The sequence below is a fragment of the Gordionus sp. m RMFG-2023 genome, chromosome 1 (genome assembly GCF_954871325.1).
Source record: "Gordionus sp. m RMFG-2023 chromosome 1, tfGorSpeb1-WG-v2, whole genome shotgun sequence".
Classification (NCBI taxonomy): domain Eukaryota; kingdom Metazoa; phylum Nematomorpha; class Gordioida; order Chordodea; family Parachordodidae; genus Gordionus; species Gordionus sp. m RMFG-2023.
Genome location: NC_088775.1, coordinates 54,505,332 through 54,521,833, shown reverse-complemented (window position 1 = coordinate 54,521,833; position 16,502 = coordinate 54,505,332).

Here is a 16,502-nt window from a genome sequence, read left to right as displayed (position 1 = left end):
AGACTTTAGATTTTTATAAGTAAATTTATACCCTATTTTTTTGTGACATAATAATTTACTATGTTATTTATATATTAAGTTATCTATATTATTTTATATAGATAAGAATATAAATTCTCACATACCTAGGAATCCTATCTTTTCAAAAAAATATGATATTCTTTTTCATACATTAATTTTAAGATAAGTCAATTTAAATTATATCTCACAACAGAGAAAAGATCAAATTCAATAATATAAAATTTACATCTATTATTCTATTCAAACAAAATAATTAAATTACTCATTTGCTTTCAACTATTCTTTTGTAAAAAGTTAAATTTAAAAAAATTAATATTTTAAATAGCAATAAATAATAATTAAACAAAATATAAAACCATTTTAGAAATGAGAATAGTTAGAGGCAAATGAATAATATAATCATTTTGTTTGTATAGATGTAAATTATATTTTTAAATTTGATCCTTTCTCTGTCTCTGTTAGATTTAATTGAAATGGACTTATCCTAAAATAAATAGAAAATAAGATTGGATTCCTAGGTATATTGCTTATCTATATAAAATAATATAGATAATTTAAAAAATATATAAATAACATAGTAAATTAATATGTTACGCAAAATTAGGGTATAAATTTACTCATAAGATGAAGTAGCTATTGTTGTAATATTTATATTATAGAACTGTCTGTCAATCCTTGTATTTTTATATATTATATTCTAAACTGTCAATCATGATATAATATATATATTATGAGATAGAGTCTGTATTTTATATATTCGATCAACTTGCAAAACCAACTCTTTTGTTGTATAAAAGTCATGTATATATATTATTAAATTTGATGTGTACAAGCTCGAAAATGGCTGATGTTAAATCGTTTCATATATTTTCCTCAATAGATACATGTTATGTTCTACCTCCCCCCCCCCCCTTGTCCCGTACAACTTATTTCTTTTTTTCTCCACTTGTTTCTTTTGTTTTCCCATCTTCCTTTATTTTGTTATGAAATTGATAAATTTTACCTTATTTTTATATTGCATTTGAAACTGGTTCTTACCAGTTTCATGAATGATTGTATCGCGATTAAATAACAACTTTTTTTTTCCTCTTTGTTTTAAAAATTATAAAGGTTGAAAACAAAACACCTTTTAGATCATTAATTATTTTCGTTCGTTTTGTAAATTGAAATTTTTTTTGTAATTTTACTTTGTTGAATAAACTTTGAAAATATTATTTTAAATACGTTGTCCAAGTGATTCCAGGACTAAATCGATAAAACCCGGCCCCCTGATCCCGTCATCGACCATCCCAAAGTATAAATTCAACATTGAAACGTTCGGAAGAAAATAACATAATAAAGAAAATAGATCCTTCAACAACAAGAGCAACCTGGAGTACTCCTATGGTAGTATGTAAAACTTCAAGGGAACTACGATTATGTGGAGATTTCAAAGTAACGTAAAATAAATTTCTACTAAAAGACTATCACATTCTACCAACGTTTAAAGAATTAATCGCATAGATCGCTAATGGAAATAAGTATACAACACTTGATCTCAAAGACGCATATTTACAAATGAGTATTGTCGAAGAATTATTAACAATGGCAACACCATAGGCGTAGCCAGGATTTTCCGGGGGGGGGGAATAAAAGTTACTGGGGGCTTCGCCCCCAGACTCCATTTGGGCGGGTCTTCAGCCCGTTTTTGCCCAGCCATAGTCATAAAATATTTTTACAAGATAGGTTAATTAATAAAAAAAAATAAGCCTGGAACAAATACGAAATATATTTTTATTAGTTTATATAAAATTTAATAATAAAATCCAATTACCTCAGCTTCATATTCTCAATGACTGATACCCCCTAATCACAGAATCGGCGATGAGAAGAGCAATTAAGAACAAGAGAGAGATATTCAGATGGAAGTCAACAAAAGAACCAAACCCTAATCACAGAATCGGCGATGAGAAAAGCAATTAAGAACAAGAGAGGAATATTCAGATGGAAGAAGAAAAACTGAAGCTCAAACTATGAAAACTCATAATTCTTTTATATCATATGCTCAATTTATTATATTAATTTACTATATATTTATTTATATTATTTAAATATATTATTATTAAACCTTAAAAGATATACTAACAAATGTGATTATTTTTTAAATTGACATATTAATGCCGCTAATATAATTGATTTAATAAATTACTTGTATATCATTAATATAAAATGATGGTAATAATTTATTACAAACAAATCTAAGTAATATATTTATAAAAAGTAAGTAAACATATAGTTGATATTCCTCTATTATATAGAATTAGTTAAAAAATACTAGGTAAAATTCCACTTTTACAGACATATTAGACAGTTAGTAAATATATTACAGTTAACATTTTAACAAACTTCACTAATCAATGCTCTTGATAATAAATATAGCAACAATTTGCATTCAATTATTTAACGCCATCTATTTATTTTAAATTAAAAATGATATTAAAAATTAATCTTTATATATTCATCCCACAATGTCTTTAAAAGATATTTTCTGATGTCCTTATCAATATTTTATAGTTTTCTGTAAAATATATAATTCGCTATATTGGTAAAAATTATTTGATTGTCATATGATAATTGATAAAATTAGATATACTGTAAATCTACGACATATAATATACCACTGTTAGTATTGTGCTTTAATTTTTTAAATTTAATTTATGATTTAATTTTATCAAGAGCTTTATAATTTAATTTTACTTTTACTAAGATAAATAAATTAAAATTACTCACTTTATAAAAATTATATTTGATATATTATATAATTTAGTAATTTTATGGATCTATTATTAATAATTATAATACATTTCACTTTTGTCTTAAGACTTATCTTTGGATTATATTCCATTTCTTAAAAAACATTTTTGATTCACTTTTTATATATATATATATATAAATGCTTTTTTCCAAAAATGTATTAATTATGATGAATAGTTTTATAAAAAAATATCAACTTTTACATTCTTTCTTTCAAATTATTGTTTAAGATATATGCATAGGGAGTGGGGAGGGGTACTAAGGGGGATATTTTTTATTAGCTTAAAATGATATTCACAAAAAAATGTTAAATTTATAAGGGGAGATTTCCCCTTGCCCCCCCCCCCCCACGACTACGCCTATGGGTAACATCAAATGGATACTACCGCTATTTACGATTACCTTTTGGTTTAGCTACAGCACCAATATTATTTCAACGATATATTGACGATTTACTGGCTGTCTGTAAAGATCAGCAGTTTATTTAGATGATGTTATAATCATAGGAAAAAATGATACATAACATATTGAGAATATAAAACAAGTCCTTAAAAAATTACAAAATGCGGGATTAAAAGTCAAAACAAGCAAAATAAATTTTATGAAAAAATAGCCAGGGGCGGACAGGGAGCTTAAAGGCCTCGTGGAAGATATTTAAGAAAGGCCCCATATAAGATTTTATTTGAAATCTAATATAATATACAAAATTTAAAATAATTTTTATTTTTTTAATATTTATGCATATGATTATTTTAAAAGAATTACTCGTCCTTTGAGTTGAATACATTATTCTTCATTGATTTTAATCTTCCCATATTTTTATATATTAGAAATAAATTTATATTATAATTCTTATTATTTCTTGTAAAATATTAACTAAATCTTAATTGTTTTATATATATTTTTATTTGTATGTAAGGCTGAGAAAAAAAATCAGTTAACAAAATATTTATAGTACAAAAAAATAAAATATTGTTAAGAATTAAATAAAAGCTCTGGAATATTTTAATAATAAACGAAATCTAATATAAAAATGTAATATATTTTGAAAAAAAGAAGTTGCGCACCGCTCAAAATCAATAGCATTTAACATTTCAATAACATAATATATATGTTTAAAATTGGTGCACCCTTTTGAAAATGAATTTTCATAACCAGCAAAAGCTATACAAATTGATAAGTAATTAGCTTTAATTTAATGATTAATTATAGCAAATGAAAGCCAATTTCGTGGTACTTTATCTTCCATAACTACTCTATAATATAAACACGATGTATTTAGGGTCAGGTACACAGGTTGGATTGGATGTTGCTGTAAAACGTTTCCCTAACTTTCATATAAAAACCTTTCATGTAAAAAATTGCGACTGAGAATAATTGTGACTTTTTTTATGATTGGTTGTGATAATTGCGACTTTATACCCATTGGTTAAAAAAAATTAAACGTATTTATAATATATATTTGAAAAATCGTTATTTTTGGAAAGCCTCTATGGCCTAGTAGGCAAGAGCTTGGCTTACTTATCCCATGGTTCTGGGTTCGAATCCCGGGAATGGTCATGTTTTTTTTCTTATTCTAACTTGGTGGTTCCATCCTTGGGGGGATAATATATAGGAGGCCGGACTCGACCACGTGATTCCGTATTAATATATTAAATAATAAGAGTTTTATTACATTTTAATAAATTTTGGTCGGTATTTAGCAAATTAGGTTGGTATTTAGACTATTTCCATACATTCACTCATTAACCATATAAAGTCGCAATTATTTATATGAAATGGAAAACAACATGCAAATTACAAAATTATTATGATCTCCATGTTTTTCTATTTTAATTATTTTATTTAATTTTCTGTAATAAATAAGATATCGAAACGGAAATAACTAGAATAGTTCTACATGATTATTTTCTTTTCACCCATTTATACTTAAGAAATTTTCTGCCATATTTAAAACTATTTTAAAACTATTTTAAACTATTTTAAATTATTTTAAATTTACCCAATCACCCGGATCCCAGTAAACACTCCGGATTAAAGTCCTTCACGTAACTCTTTAGCTCAAAATATTGTACGAAATAGCAAAATACAAGTTCAGAAAAATTTATTTACCAAACCTTACATCATGAATCTTAATCCCTCCGTTAAAACTATGCTAAACGGGTCCCTTTTCTTGTCCTCCTTAAATATTAATGGCATCAAAGACAAAATGTCAATTCTTATGACGCTATTATCAAATGACTCTACCGACATAATAGGATTACAGGAAACCCACTCCCCCGACAACCATTCGGCCCAATTTACAAATTATATATACTATAGCTCTGGAACCACGATCAATAAATGGTCAGGTGTGGCCTTCCTTATCAAAAATAAGCTCAAAAAATACATTATAAAATTTGTCCCTATAACCGAAAGAATTGCTGTACTATACCCGAATACCGCCTACAAACCCACCATCCTCCTCAATGTTTACGTCCCCCATAAACTCACAGAAAGAATGTTATTCCTAGAACATCTAGATAACGTGATAAGCTCATTACCAAAAAGATACAATATCATAGCTATGGGAGATTTCAATGCTAAGATAGGCCATGACATAACATACAAAGTAAGCAATACTATAGGCCACACAACAGTATATAACAGCAACGATAAAGATGGAAAAAAACTACTCCAAATATGTTTTGATAACAATCTAAAAAAATTGAAAACACGTTCTTCAAACATAAACCTCCTCACCTCATGACCTTCTCAAGAGGCGGCCACTCCTCCCAAATTGACTTCTTCCTATCCAATATCCATAGCTGGTTTGCAGATGTAAAGGCCATCCTAAACATAAATATATCAGATCACAAACTGATCAAAGCACATATAATAATACGAAGTGATGAATGGAGGAACAATAATACCAGGCGCATCCATAGCACAATACGTACAACGCCAGAACAACCTACCAAATGGCACTTCACTAACATTAACAAAACAGCCTATAATGAAACAATATGCTCAGGCCTAGCTAGGATTATTCAGTCCTTCCCTACCAAACCATTAGAAGAATGTTGGTCAGACTTCAAAAGTGCGATTTTCCACGCCTACAATAACCTCAACCACAGCCAAATACCAAAAAAGAGAATGGCTCTCAGCAAATACAAAAAACTTAATCCTATCGATAAAAAACGATAGCAGCCGCAATTTAGAACTATGGAAACGCATTCAGAGATTACTACGTAGCGATCGTAGGATTTTCTTAGCAAAGAGAGCGGAAGAAATAGAAATAGATATGAGGAACAACAAAACTCATGACGCCTACAAAAAGCTCAAACACTTCTGCAAACCAGCATGCTTTAAGAAATTACCAATACTTAATTTACAAGGAGGTAACAAATATACAGACCCTGAAGAGCAAATGGCCATCTGGACAGACTTCTATATGTCAGCCTTTGTGTCCAGGATCCTTTCCAAGATAGTGAGCCCCCAACAGACAATCTTGCCATTACCCCACTCTGATTTCTCCCTCACAGAAATTAACAGAGCCATAAACAAACTAAAAACAATAGAGCCCCCGGCTCTGATGGGATCAGAAATGAACACATAAAAGCCGCTCCAGAGAGCATTTCTAAATATCTATTAGCCATATTCACCAAAATATGGCATTCAGGCAAAACCCCAGATGATTGGAATAAATCCACAATCTGCAACTTCCCCAAGAAACTCCATCCTTCATCTTTCGCAGACTACAGGGCCATTGCTCTCACCTCCACAGTCTCAAAGGTGTTCATGGTGCTCCTGAAGAACAGAATCCTAGCTTCTACCAAAAACCTCCTATCAAATAATATTTGCGCCTACAGGCCAAATAAAAACATTAACGAACCCATTCTAGCTCTTAAAATCTATCTCCAGAAGTGCTTTAGATATAAACTCCCTTTCATATTTACTTTCATAGACTTCAGCAAAGCCTTCGATAACGTAAAACACAATGCCCTCTGGGAAGTTTTAGCAGATTGCAATATTGATCTTAACATAATTAAAATCTTGAAGTACCATTACAATAACTCTTGGGCCAAATTACAGCTAGGCCAAACTTTCTCACCTTACTTCAAGATTAAAAGAGGTGTAAAACAAGGCTGTGTACTATCACCTATTTTGTTCAATATAATCATAAACAAAATTATAAAGGAAACCACGAGCACCATGAACCTAGTTGATATATCATCAAACAATAATAATATCAATCACCTAAGAATCATCTCATACGCAGATGATCCAGTTTTAATCACCAAATCAAGAGATGAGACAATAGACTTACTTACAAGTCTATGCTTTCATAGCAACAAAGTAGGTTTAACCATCAACTTTAATAAAACTTTTATTATGCCATCCCCAGAGGCGTCTATAAATAACTTAACATTTGAGGGAAATGAAATTAAAATAGTTAAAAATTTTAAATATCTTGGCGTACTTATCGATAATAAAGGAAATATCAGCGGTGAAATCGAAGCCCGACTAAAAAACGCCAAAATAACCTTCATGAAATATTACAAACTATGGACAGCAAGAGAGATCTCAGTCAAAACGAGACTCCGAATTTTTAACGCCACAGTCATTCCAGTCCTCCTCTACGGCAGCGACACTTGGGAAATAAATAAATCTCAGACAAAGAAAATACAGGTTTTCGTAAACCGCTGTCTGCGCCAGCTCAACGGTATTTTCTATCCAAGAATAATTTCAAATGCCAGCCTATGGCGAATCTCAAAAAACATCCCGATCGAGACTACTCTCAAAAAAAGGCACATTCAATTCTTTGGTCACACCATCAGAAACTTCAGACAAAACATAGTTCATGAAGCTATAATCTGGCTCGAGTCTCATGAAGGTAAAACATACGGTAAATACAAGTCATATTGGCTATACAGAACGATAAAAGAAATCATAAGCCTAAATCTGACGATGGAACAATTCATACGTCTAAACAATAATAAAAGCTCAATAAAAAAGCTTCTAAAAATCAAATCGGGCTACCTGCACCCTCCAAATCTCTCAGCCCCCCCTGCAGCATAAGCACCACTTTCCTCCCGCCATGGTAAACATACATTTATTTATTTGTTTATAAAACTCTTCATGTACCTAACCTTGATATAATTATCCAAAATATACTTAACTCACTATTCTAATATTCTTAAATAGTAAGGCAGATTTATTTAAAAAATATATCATATTTATATTAAATAAATAAATTCAATATAGACCATAAACTTATAATTTACCAATACCCCTCCCTATAATTTACATTTTACTTAATCGGGTACGGGCTTTTCTCTCTCTTCTTATTTTCCGTAGGCGTTTAAGCAAGTGGTTTCGCCTCTTGCGCGCACAGGTAACTGCAGCCTGCCCAAGAACTGTGGATGGGCTCATCTCATAGGTTACCCCCAAATTTCTTAACCCAATTAGATGGGATGAGATAGTCCAAGCGTAGCTCTGCTGTTTCATATAGCGATAAAGGGTAATTGCGCTTATTATGACGTATGACGTATATGAAATGTTTTTATATGAAAGTTATACCAACCGCTGTAAAAAGGCAAGTTTTTGTGGAATTGTTGCACTTGAATTTAAATGAAATAAATTTGACTTAATAGGTGAGATCTTTTTCTTTACATTTGCTGCTTCTGTTCATGAAAAGTCGGATATTCGACTAGAATTTATAAGATGAAGGTATTTGTAATGTAGATAAAGATGAAGTTTACTTTAAAGTTAAGGATAGAATAGGAATGCTATTATTTTTTGATGGAAATGATATTGGAATATTTGGTGAAATTGTCCTATCATGTAAAGGTAAATAAGAAACTGGAGTCTCTGAGCTAGTTAAATATGCTATTTTTGTGGTCTGAGCATGAGAAAAATCAGTATGTTAGAACATAAATCAATATTTATAATGAAGATACTTGTAATAAACATAAGGATGACTTTTTTTAGATGTGATTTATGTGAACTTTTTATGGTATGAACTAGAATGCCAGGCAACGTTGTATTATCACCTTTTTTGGCGCATAAAGAGGAGTCTGAAGAAGTTTTAAGATATAAAAATGTTTTTGATAAGTTTGTAGTTGCTATATTGAAAAAAAGACAACTTTTGCTGTTTTGTATTCTCACAAGCAATCTTAAATTCTTTACAAGATTTCTCATGAAGTTTTTCTGCTCCACTTTACTTTTGTATTTTCTCGTTTTACTATATATTTTTAAGCATAATATAAAAAAAATATAGATTTTATAAAATTAGAATTTATATTTAATAAAATAGATATCAAGATTATCCATATATTTTTTCTATATTAATGATCTGTCAGATAAAATGTAGATGTTATGTTTGAATGATAAGATCATTATTAATCAATATATTTAGTAAAGATTCCACTCTAGTTCAGAAAAATCCTTAAACATTTACATTAAAATATGTTTGTGAAACAAATATGGCTCATTTTAGTTGGGAGGGGGATAAATACTTAGTTCTGGGTTAGAATAGTTAAAAGATAAATAAAATGATATAAATCTGAAAAATCATAAATTATTTTTATGGGGTTTGGCTATTTTCATTTTCTTTTTCAATAATGTGTTTTCTATATATTAACATGAATTTCAAATAAAATGAATGAGTTTTTTTATAGTGCTTATAATTCCTCCAGATAATTTAATTAATATTTAATAATTATTTAAATTTCAAATATTTTAAAAAAAAATTGTATTAAAACATATTTAGATATATGCCAATTTAATTTAAAAAATTCTTTTTTCTTTACTAAAGAAGACCCAAATTTGTAATTTACTAAGGAGAAACTCCCAAATTTGTAAAATCTCGAGACCCCATGAGAGATTTTCCCACTAGGCTTATGGCCAGTCCGCCCTTAATAATGGCAATACAAAATTATCCAACTTCAAAAAAATGCTAGAATAACAAGTGAAATAAAACAGTGAAATATAAGAAAATTTACTTATGACATATTAACTCTATCTAGAAAAGAACTTAGAGATGAATGCGAAAGATCCAATTTTAAGAGTAAAAATATTAATAAATGGTACAAACATACAAAATCAAGCACCAGTTACAAGCTTTTAAAACAAGAATAGAATAGAAAATGATGACGGTATTTTATTTTGTAAATATTAATCATTCCGAACTCCCTTCAAAAGAATTTTACATATTGCATACAAGACATATGGGTATTACATCAATGAAATCCATTACGTGGGAACAATTAGATATAAAGATGTAGAAAAACTAGTAAACAGCTGTAGTGGATGTCAAAAACAATGCAGATATACCAGGTGTTGCTGTATACCAGGGGAATCCGCCATCACAACACTGGAAAAGGGAAGAAAAAGAAAAAATCGAAGAAAAACACACCGACCAACTACAATGAGGAACTAGTTGAACCCGAATCGATAAAAATAACAATATAAAGTTAGAAGATAAAATAGAACCAAGTCAAGAAGGAATTAAAAACCGATATCTAACGAGGGAGCGAAAGCAAACAAAAAGATTAATAGACGTTGAACTTGGTGAGAAATAAGATGTTATATTTTATATATATTCAACGCTATTTGAATTTTATATTTGTCATACAATATTTAACTTTCCTGTATTTAATATTATATTATTGAGGTCAATCTAATTGCATAATATTAGAAGTTAAATAACATAAATTATAAATTACTATATATAGATAAGAATTAAAAATAAAGACACCAATTATTTTGACTATAAAAAATAATACAACTTTTTCAAAAATAATAATTGTATTGATGTCTTCTAACTCACTTCTTATCTCATCTATTTTAAAATCTTTAATTTTAAATTTAATGTCTTTGGATAAGGTACATATTTTGATTTTTTTTTCTATAGATCTATCGTCTGTAAAATTACACTCCGTAAATGGCATATTTTCGTACGATTCTATAAATTTATCATCCTTAAACTGGCAAGTGCTAAAGAATTCTAAAAATTTACTATTCACATTCTTTAAAGGGTACAATATTTTAAGTTTTTTAATTACCGATTCATAATTATTGAATTCGACCTCAGAACTTATGGACTAGTTTTATATAAATATAATGGGGAAGATTTTGTTAAAATATAAGCTTTATTCGAATCGTTAACTTATTTTTTGTTTTAATATCTAGTAATTTTGTCTAAATAAACGTTTATAACTTTTACGAATTTAGGGAAAGAGACTTCGTCTTCTATTTTAACCTTAGACCATTTTGTTAAAATAGTGCGCTACTTTTTTCAGTAGCGGTAGCTTTAGCGGGCTACTATTTTTAGAAAATAGCGATAGCGGTAGCTCGCTACTAATTTAGACTTTCAATTTTACATAATAAATACATCTAAAAATTATTAAAATATATTTTTTATTAAATCTAAATTATAATCCTTTTATTTAATTTAATTTTGAAATTTATATTTAAAAATATACATTATAAATCTAGTTAGCATTATAAATTTAGTTATTAAAAATGTGAGATTGTTGAAGATGAAATTTCTTTGGAAAATGAGAAAAATATAGATTATCCTTTCCCAAAATTCAAAAAATACTTTAATCTTGAAAAAAAAATTACTACTGGATATCAGTTTTGATGTAAGATTGTCGCAAAATTTTATCCTCAAATCATACAAGCAGCTTTAATTTGACAAAACTTAAAGGTAATATATTAAACAAATTTAATATCAATGTGTAGGCTAATCCTTAATTTTTAAAATAAATTTAAATCAAAGACCAATCATTTTTTTTATATATTTATAAATTTTATCTAAATTATTTAAAATAGTTATTTTAATCATTTTTATGTACTTATCTCCTATATAATTTTTATTCTAAATATTACTGTTATAATTTTAGACTGTTCACACCTCAAATTATAAAGAGATTGAAAAATATCTCAAAAGTTTTGGGGTAATGGAAGAAGATACATCCACTTCCAAATCAAATTTAATTCAAACAAAATTAAGCAATTTGGATTCATCAACACCAGGTGTATGTCAAAAATTGGCTGACAAAGTTAATGGTTCTTTTATAAAGATGAAAAACACTTTTTCTCCATGTACCAAGATATTTTGCCGGCAGACATTGATGGCAAGAATTTTGGATAGCTTTAAATAATCTTTAATATTAAATATATCAGATGTCTCTTACATGTATAACAGCAGATTGCTGAACGCACAATAGAAGGTAAAAATGTTTATTTTCTGATTTATAATATGATATTCATATTTTTAGAGCTTATTTAGGAGTGACCGCACATTGGATTGATCCAAAAAATCTAAAACGAAAATCTGTAGCATTAGCTCTAAAAAGAATAATTGGCTGTCAGACTTATAACATTCTAGCAAATATTATTTCAGAAATCCATGTCTTACAAAATCCTCACTTATAATCTTGGAAGGGCAAGATAATATGAGCATGGGATATTATGTTCCCACACTGAGTATATTAATTACCAAGCTCAAAAGAATCAATAATTTAAAATTTTCCAACCACTGGTAGAGTCTATGCTAAAAGCATTGAGAAAAGGTCAAAACTTTATTTTTATTTTCTATTATACAATTATATAAAATGAATAATTTATTGCTAGAATAGCCATAATTTAAATTGGTTTAATTTACAACACAATCTATAATATTAATATATAGTATTAATATAAAATTCAAAATTAATATATTATTAATTACCTTGTGTATAATAATTATATTTTTAAAATCTTTATTTACCATAATTTAATGCTATTTTAATATTTTTTATAAATGAATCTAAATCTCAGATAAATTTAAATTTTGAAAATTAAAAAGGTATTCTTCTTTTTTTATAATAAATACAATCGCTTTATAAATTAGATTTCCAGATCTGTATGATGATGATAATGTAATAACTGCTATCGTTCATCCTAAGAAGTTAAATTGGCCATACATTAATTTGATTGAATCTTGATATGCTGATGGTAACGTTAAAAAATGCCATGCTTAACCACGATACTAATACTTTAGCAAGTTCCAAACCGCGACCTTCCATAGACGATTTTTTTTAAATAAATAATAATAATATTATTGAAACTTTAGATATTTTTTTTAAATCTAAAAATACTCATTTAAATATTTTTGATGATTTTTTTCATATAAAAAGTGTGTTTATTAAAATTAATACTGCGTGGCCCTCAAGTGCTAGTGCTGAACGATTATTTAGTATGGCAAAGCTTATACTTTCTGATCTTCGTTCTAGACTTGGGGATGACAATACCGAAATGTTTTTATTATTAAAATGCAATAATAAATAAATTATATATATATATGTAACAAATTATAATCATGTTTTTATACCAATATTTAATTTGTGGAAATAAAGTTACGTAAAAAATATTTTTAATCAAAATAGCGTAAAAAGTAGGTAGGCCTTAGACATAACCATTTACCTTATTTCTAATCATTATATCAAAAATTTGAAAACGTGATTTATTATTTATCTTATTGTTTCAAAAATGCACATAAGAGTTGTCATATTGTGGGAAATTCAACAATAATTTGATAATTTTTTTAAAATGTATTTTTAATATACTATTTATATGCAAGAAAATTTACACATGCAAATTTTAACAACTCAAAATTAATGTTTAAATTTTGTACATTTTTAAGAATAAAATTTATTATAAAATTCCAGAATAAATATCTATTAATAAGAAACATATTACATAAAAATATAATATTTATATTAATTTTTAATAATTGCAAATGAATATCTGTTACATTCTTTAGTGTGAGTCATTAAGCAGATATTTATTTTTAATACTACTATATTTTATAAGAACCGCAGAAACCATGAATTTCTCTAGGATCAAGAATACTAATATGAAGATGTTTTATTTGTTTTTTTTATAATTATATGAAAATTTTTACATAATTTCTAACCTATTTCTTGGATCAAAAAAAATAAAATAATTTATTCCATACTCTTTTCTGATTATATTTAAAAAATAATAATGATTCGCTTAGCTAAGCTCGTTCTCTTACTCTTCACAAAGAGTGAGCCTTGTTGTCATAGCGCCTTCAGGTGTAATGTAATTTTTAGCTTAGTATAGAGGACACAATGCTCAATTAATAAATACATATTTCGGATTAGTCTTTTAAATTTAAATATAGTATACAATTTTTATTATGTGCTATGTAAGTATTCAAAGAGGGGGGGGGGGTTAACATGTTAAAGTGTGTTTATATTATAAAAACAAATATATAATATATAGTATTAAATCATTTATTTTCAATATTTTAAATTAGTTTCATTTAAACTACAATTAATTCACCAAATTTCAATCCGAAATTCATTTAAAACGAATTAAGTAATTCATTAAATTAAAAAATTTAGATGTTTCGTTATAAACACTCAAAATTAAATCTGAAATTCGGTTATAGATAATTTCACATTTTTTTACCCTTTACATTTCAGTTTGCCTTCCATTTTAGCCATATCTTTCGTGATGGCCAAGCAATTAATATTTTATTTCACAAATTTCGTAATAATAATAAATAAATAATCAAAATTTAATTGATTTGTAATGTTTAAAAAAAATTAAATAATTTATTTACAAAATAAATTGGTTCATGTTAACTCAGCGAAACTTTTATTGCGAACACTTTTTCTCGAAACTTTATTCGCAAATGTTATCATAGTGAATGGATCTTATAGTGAAATTTTTATCGAGAATCCCCATTGACAAATTCTATTCCACAAAGACTATATTACCAAACAAATGTAGGGAATTTTTTGCGAAACACATATCGTGAACTCTTTTGAGCGAATAAATATCCGCAAAACTTTTATCACGAATCAATAATAGCGTAAATTTTACAGCGAAGTCATTATAGCATAAGGCTATTTCCAGACAGAATGTCTTTTCAAAGCGGCTTTAGGGTAATGACCAGCTTTCCAAAAAAAAACACTAGTAGAATTAATTTTTTTATATAATATGATATTTAAAAAAACAATCCGGATCCCTATTTTTTTCGAAAGAAAACAAACTGGTTTGATTTTAAGAACGATTAAATGGTCTCTTGAAATGTGGCTCAGGATTGTTTTTTTAATTATATTATATAAAAGAATTAATTAAAGAAGTTAGTATCCATTGTTAGGATATAAAAAAAATTTCATTACCTAAAAACCGCTTCTAAAAAACGTTCTGTCTGGAAATGGCCTAACCCAAATTGCGGAGACAATATAACAAAAGCAAGCGATAATCAGGGATCCAAACCGAAACGAATATCGGTTCGGGTTCGGATAAAAATAACGGTTCAAAGTTCAGGTTCGTAAAAAATTAAAATATCGGTTCGGTTCGAACCTCTAAAAACCGGTTTGAACACTTTTGTATTCAAACCTATATTCGAATTATGTATATTTTATTTTATCATTAATTTAAAAAACACATATATAAAACCTTCATTTTTATTAATTGCACATTATAAAATAAAATTTAATTTATAAATATATATATCAATGATTAATTTTAATATGAACAATATTTTCCTTTTTTTACTTAATTTTTTTTTATTAAGCTGCACAATTATATATTTTCAAAATTCGGCTCAACACAATGAGGTAGCATAAATTTAATTGTTGAAACATCTTTCCACACTAACTTGGGTAGCCGGCACTTCCAATATGATATCAGATTTGATATGTCATTTATAATAATTATTTTGGATTTAATTTTTCTCTAAGCATTATAATTTATAAGCTTAAAATATTTAAAAAAATGACAATGTACAAAGTTTATAAAAATTATGATAGACACTTATCAATCAAATGTGATTGATGATAATTTTTAAAATAATTCGGATATATAATAACGTACATATTATTTTATAAGCATAAAATCATAAGACCCGAACCGGTTCAGGTTCGGATGGAATTTTTTTAGAGGTTTAGGTTCGGTTCAGGTTCGATAAAAAATACCAGTTTTTAGCGGTTTAACGGTTCGGTTTGGATCCCTGGCGATAATTATAAAACATTTATTTTAAAGGAGATATTAATAAAATCGTCGGTCTAGAATTGGAATGCTCTACTCGACATTTTCAAAATTTTTGAGTTAGAAGTGGATAATTACTTAATTATTCCCAATATATAAAAAAATAAAAACTAGAATAAAAATATTAATTTTTGCCAAAGTCATAGCTCTGTCAAAACTGATCAATAAAGTTTTTCTATATTTGATTTTAAACTTTAATGATGATTTTCTCATTTTAAACATTTTCGCAAGTGGAGCACTCCAATTCTAGGCCGATGAAATATTTAAAAAAAATAAGCTGAGAGAACAATTCTATGATAGGGATTTTAATTTTTTTAACCTTAATAAATTTATAAAATGATTCTGTAGCTTATAATTTAGAAATTTTTTAAATTATATATAATTTTTTATGCTACACCGTTCTATATTTTTCGAAGTCAATTTATATGAGTTGAGCTAATATTTATTGCCTTATCGATACTTATTATTAATCAATCAGCTTTGCGTCACTAAATAAAAACCGAATCATAAGCTAAATAAAAACTATAACGTCATGCCTTAGACTGCGTTTTATAGGATTTTGAACCGCGATTTAAAAATTTATTTTTTATAGCAATTTTTGTTTTCATATTTGTATCAAATATTTTAAT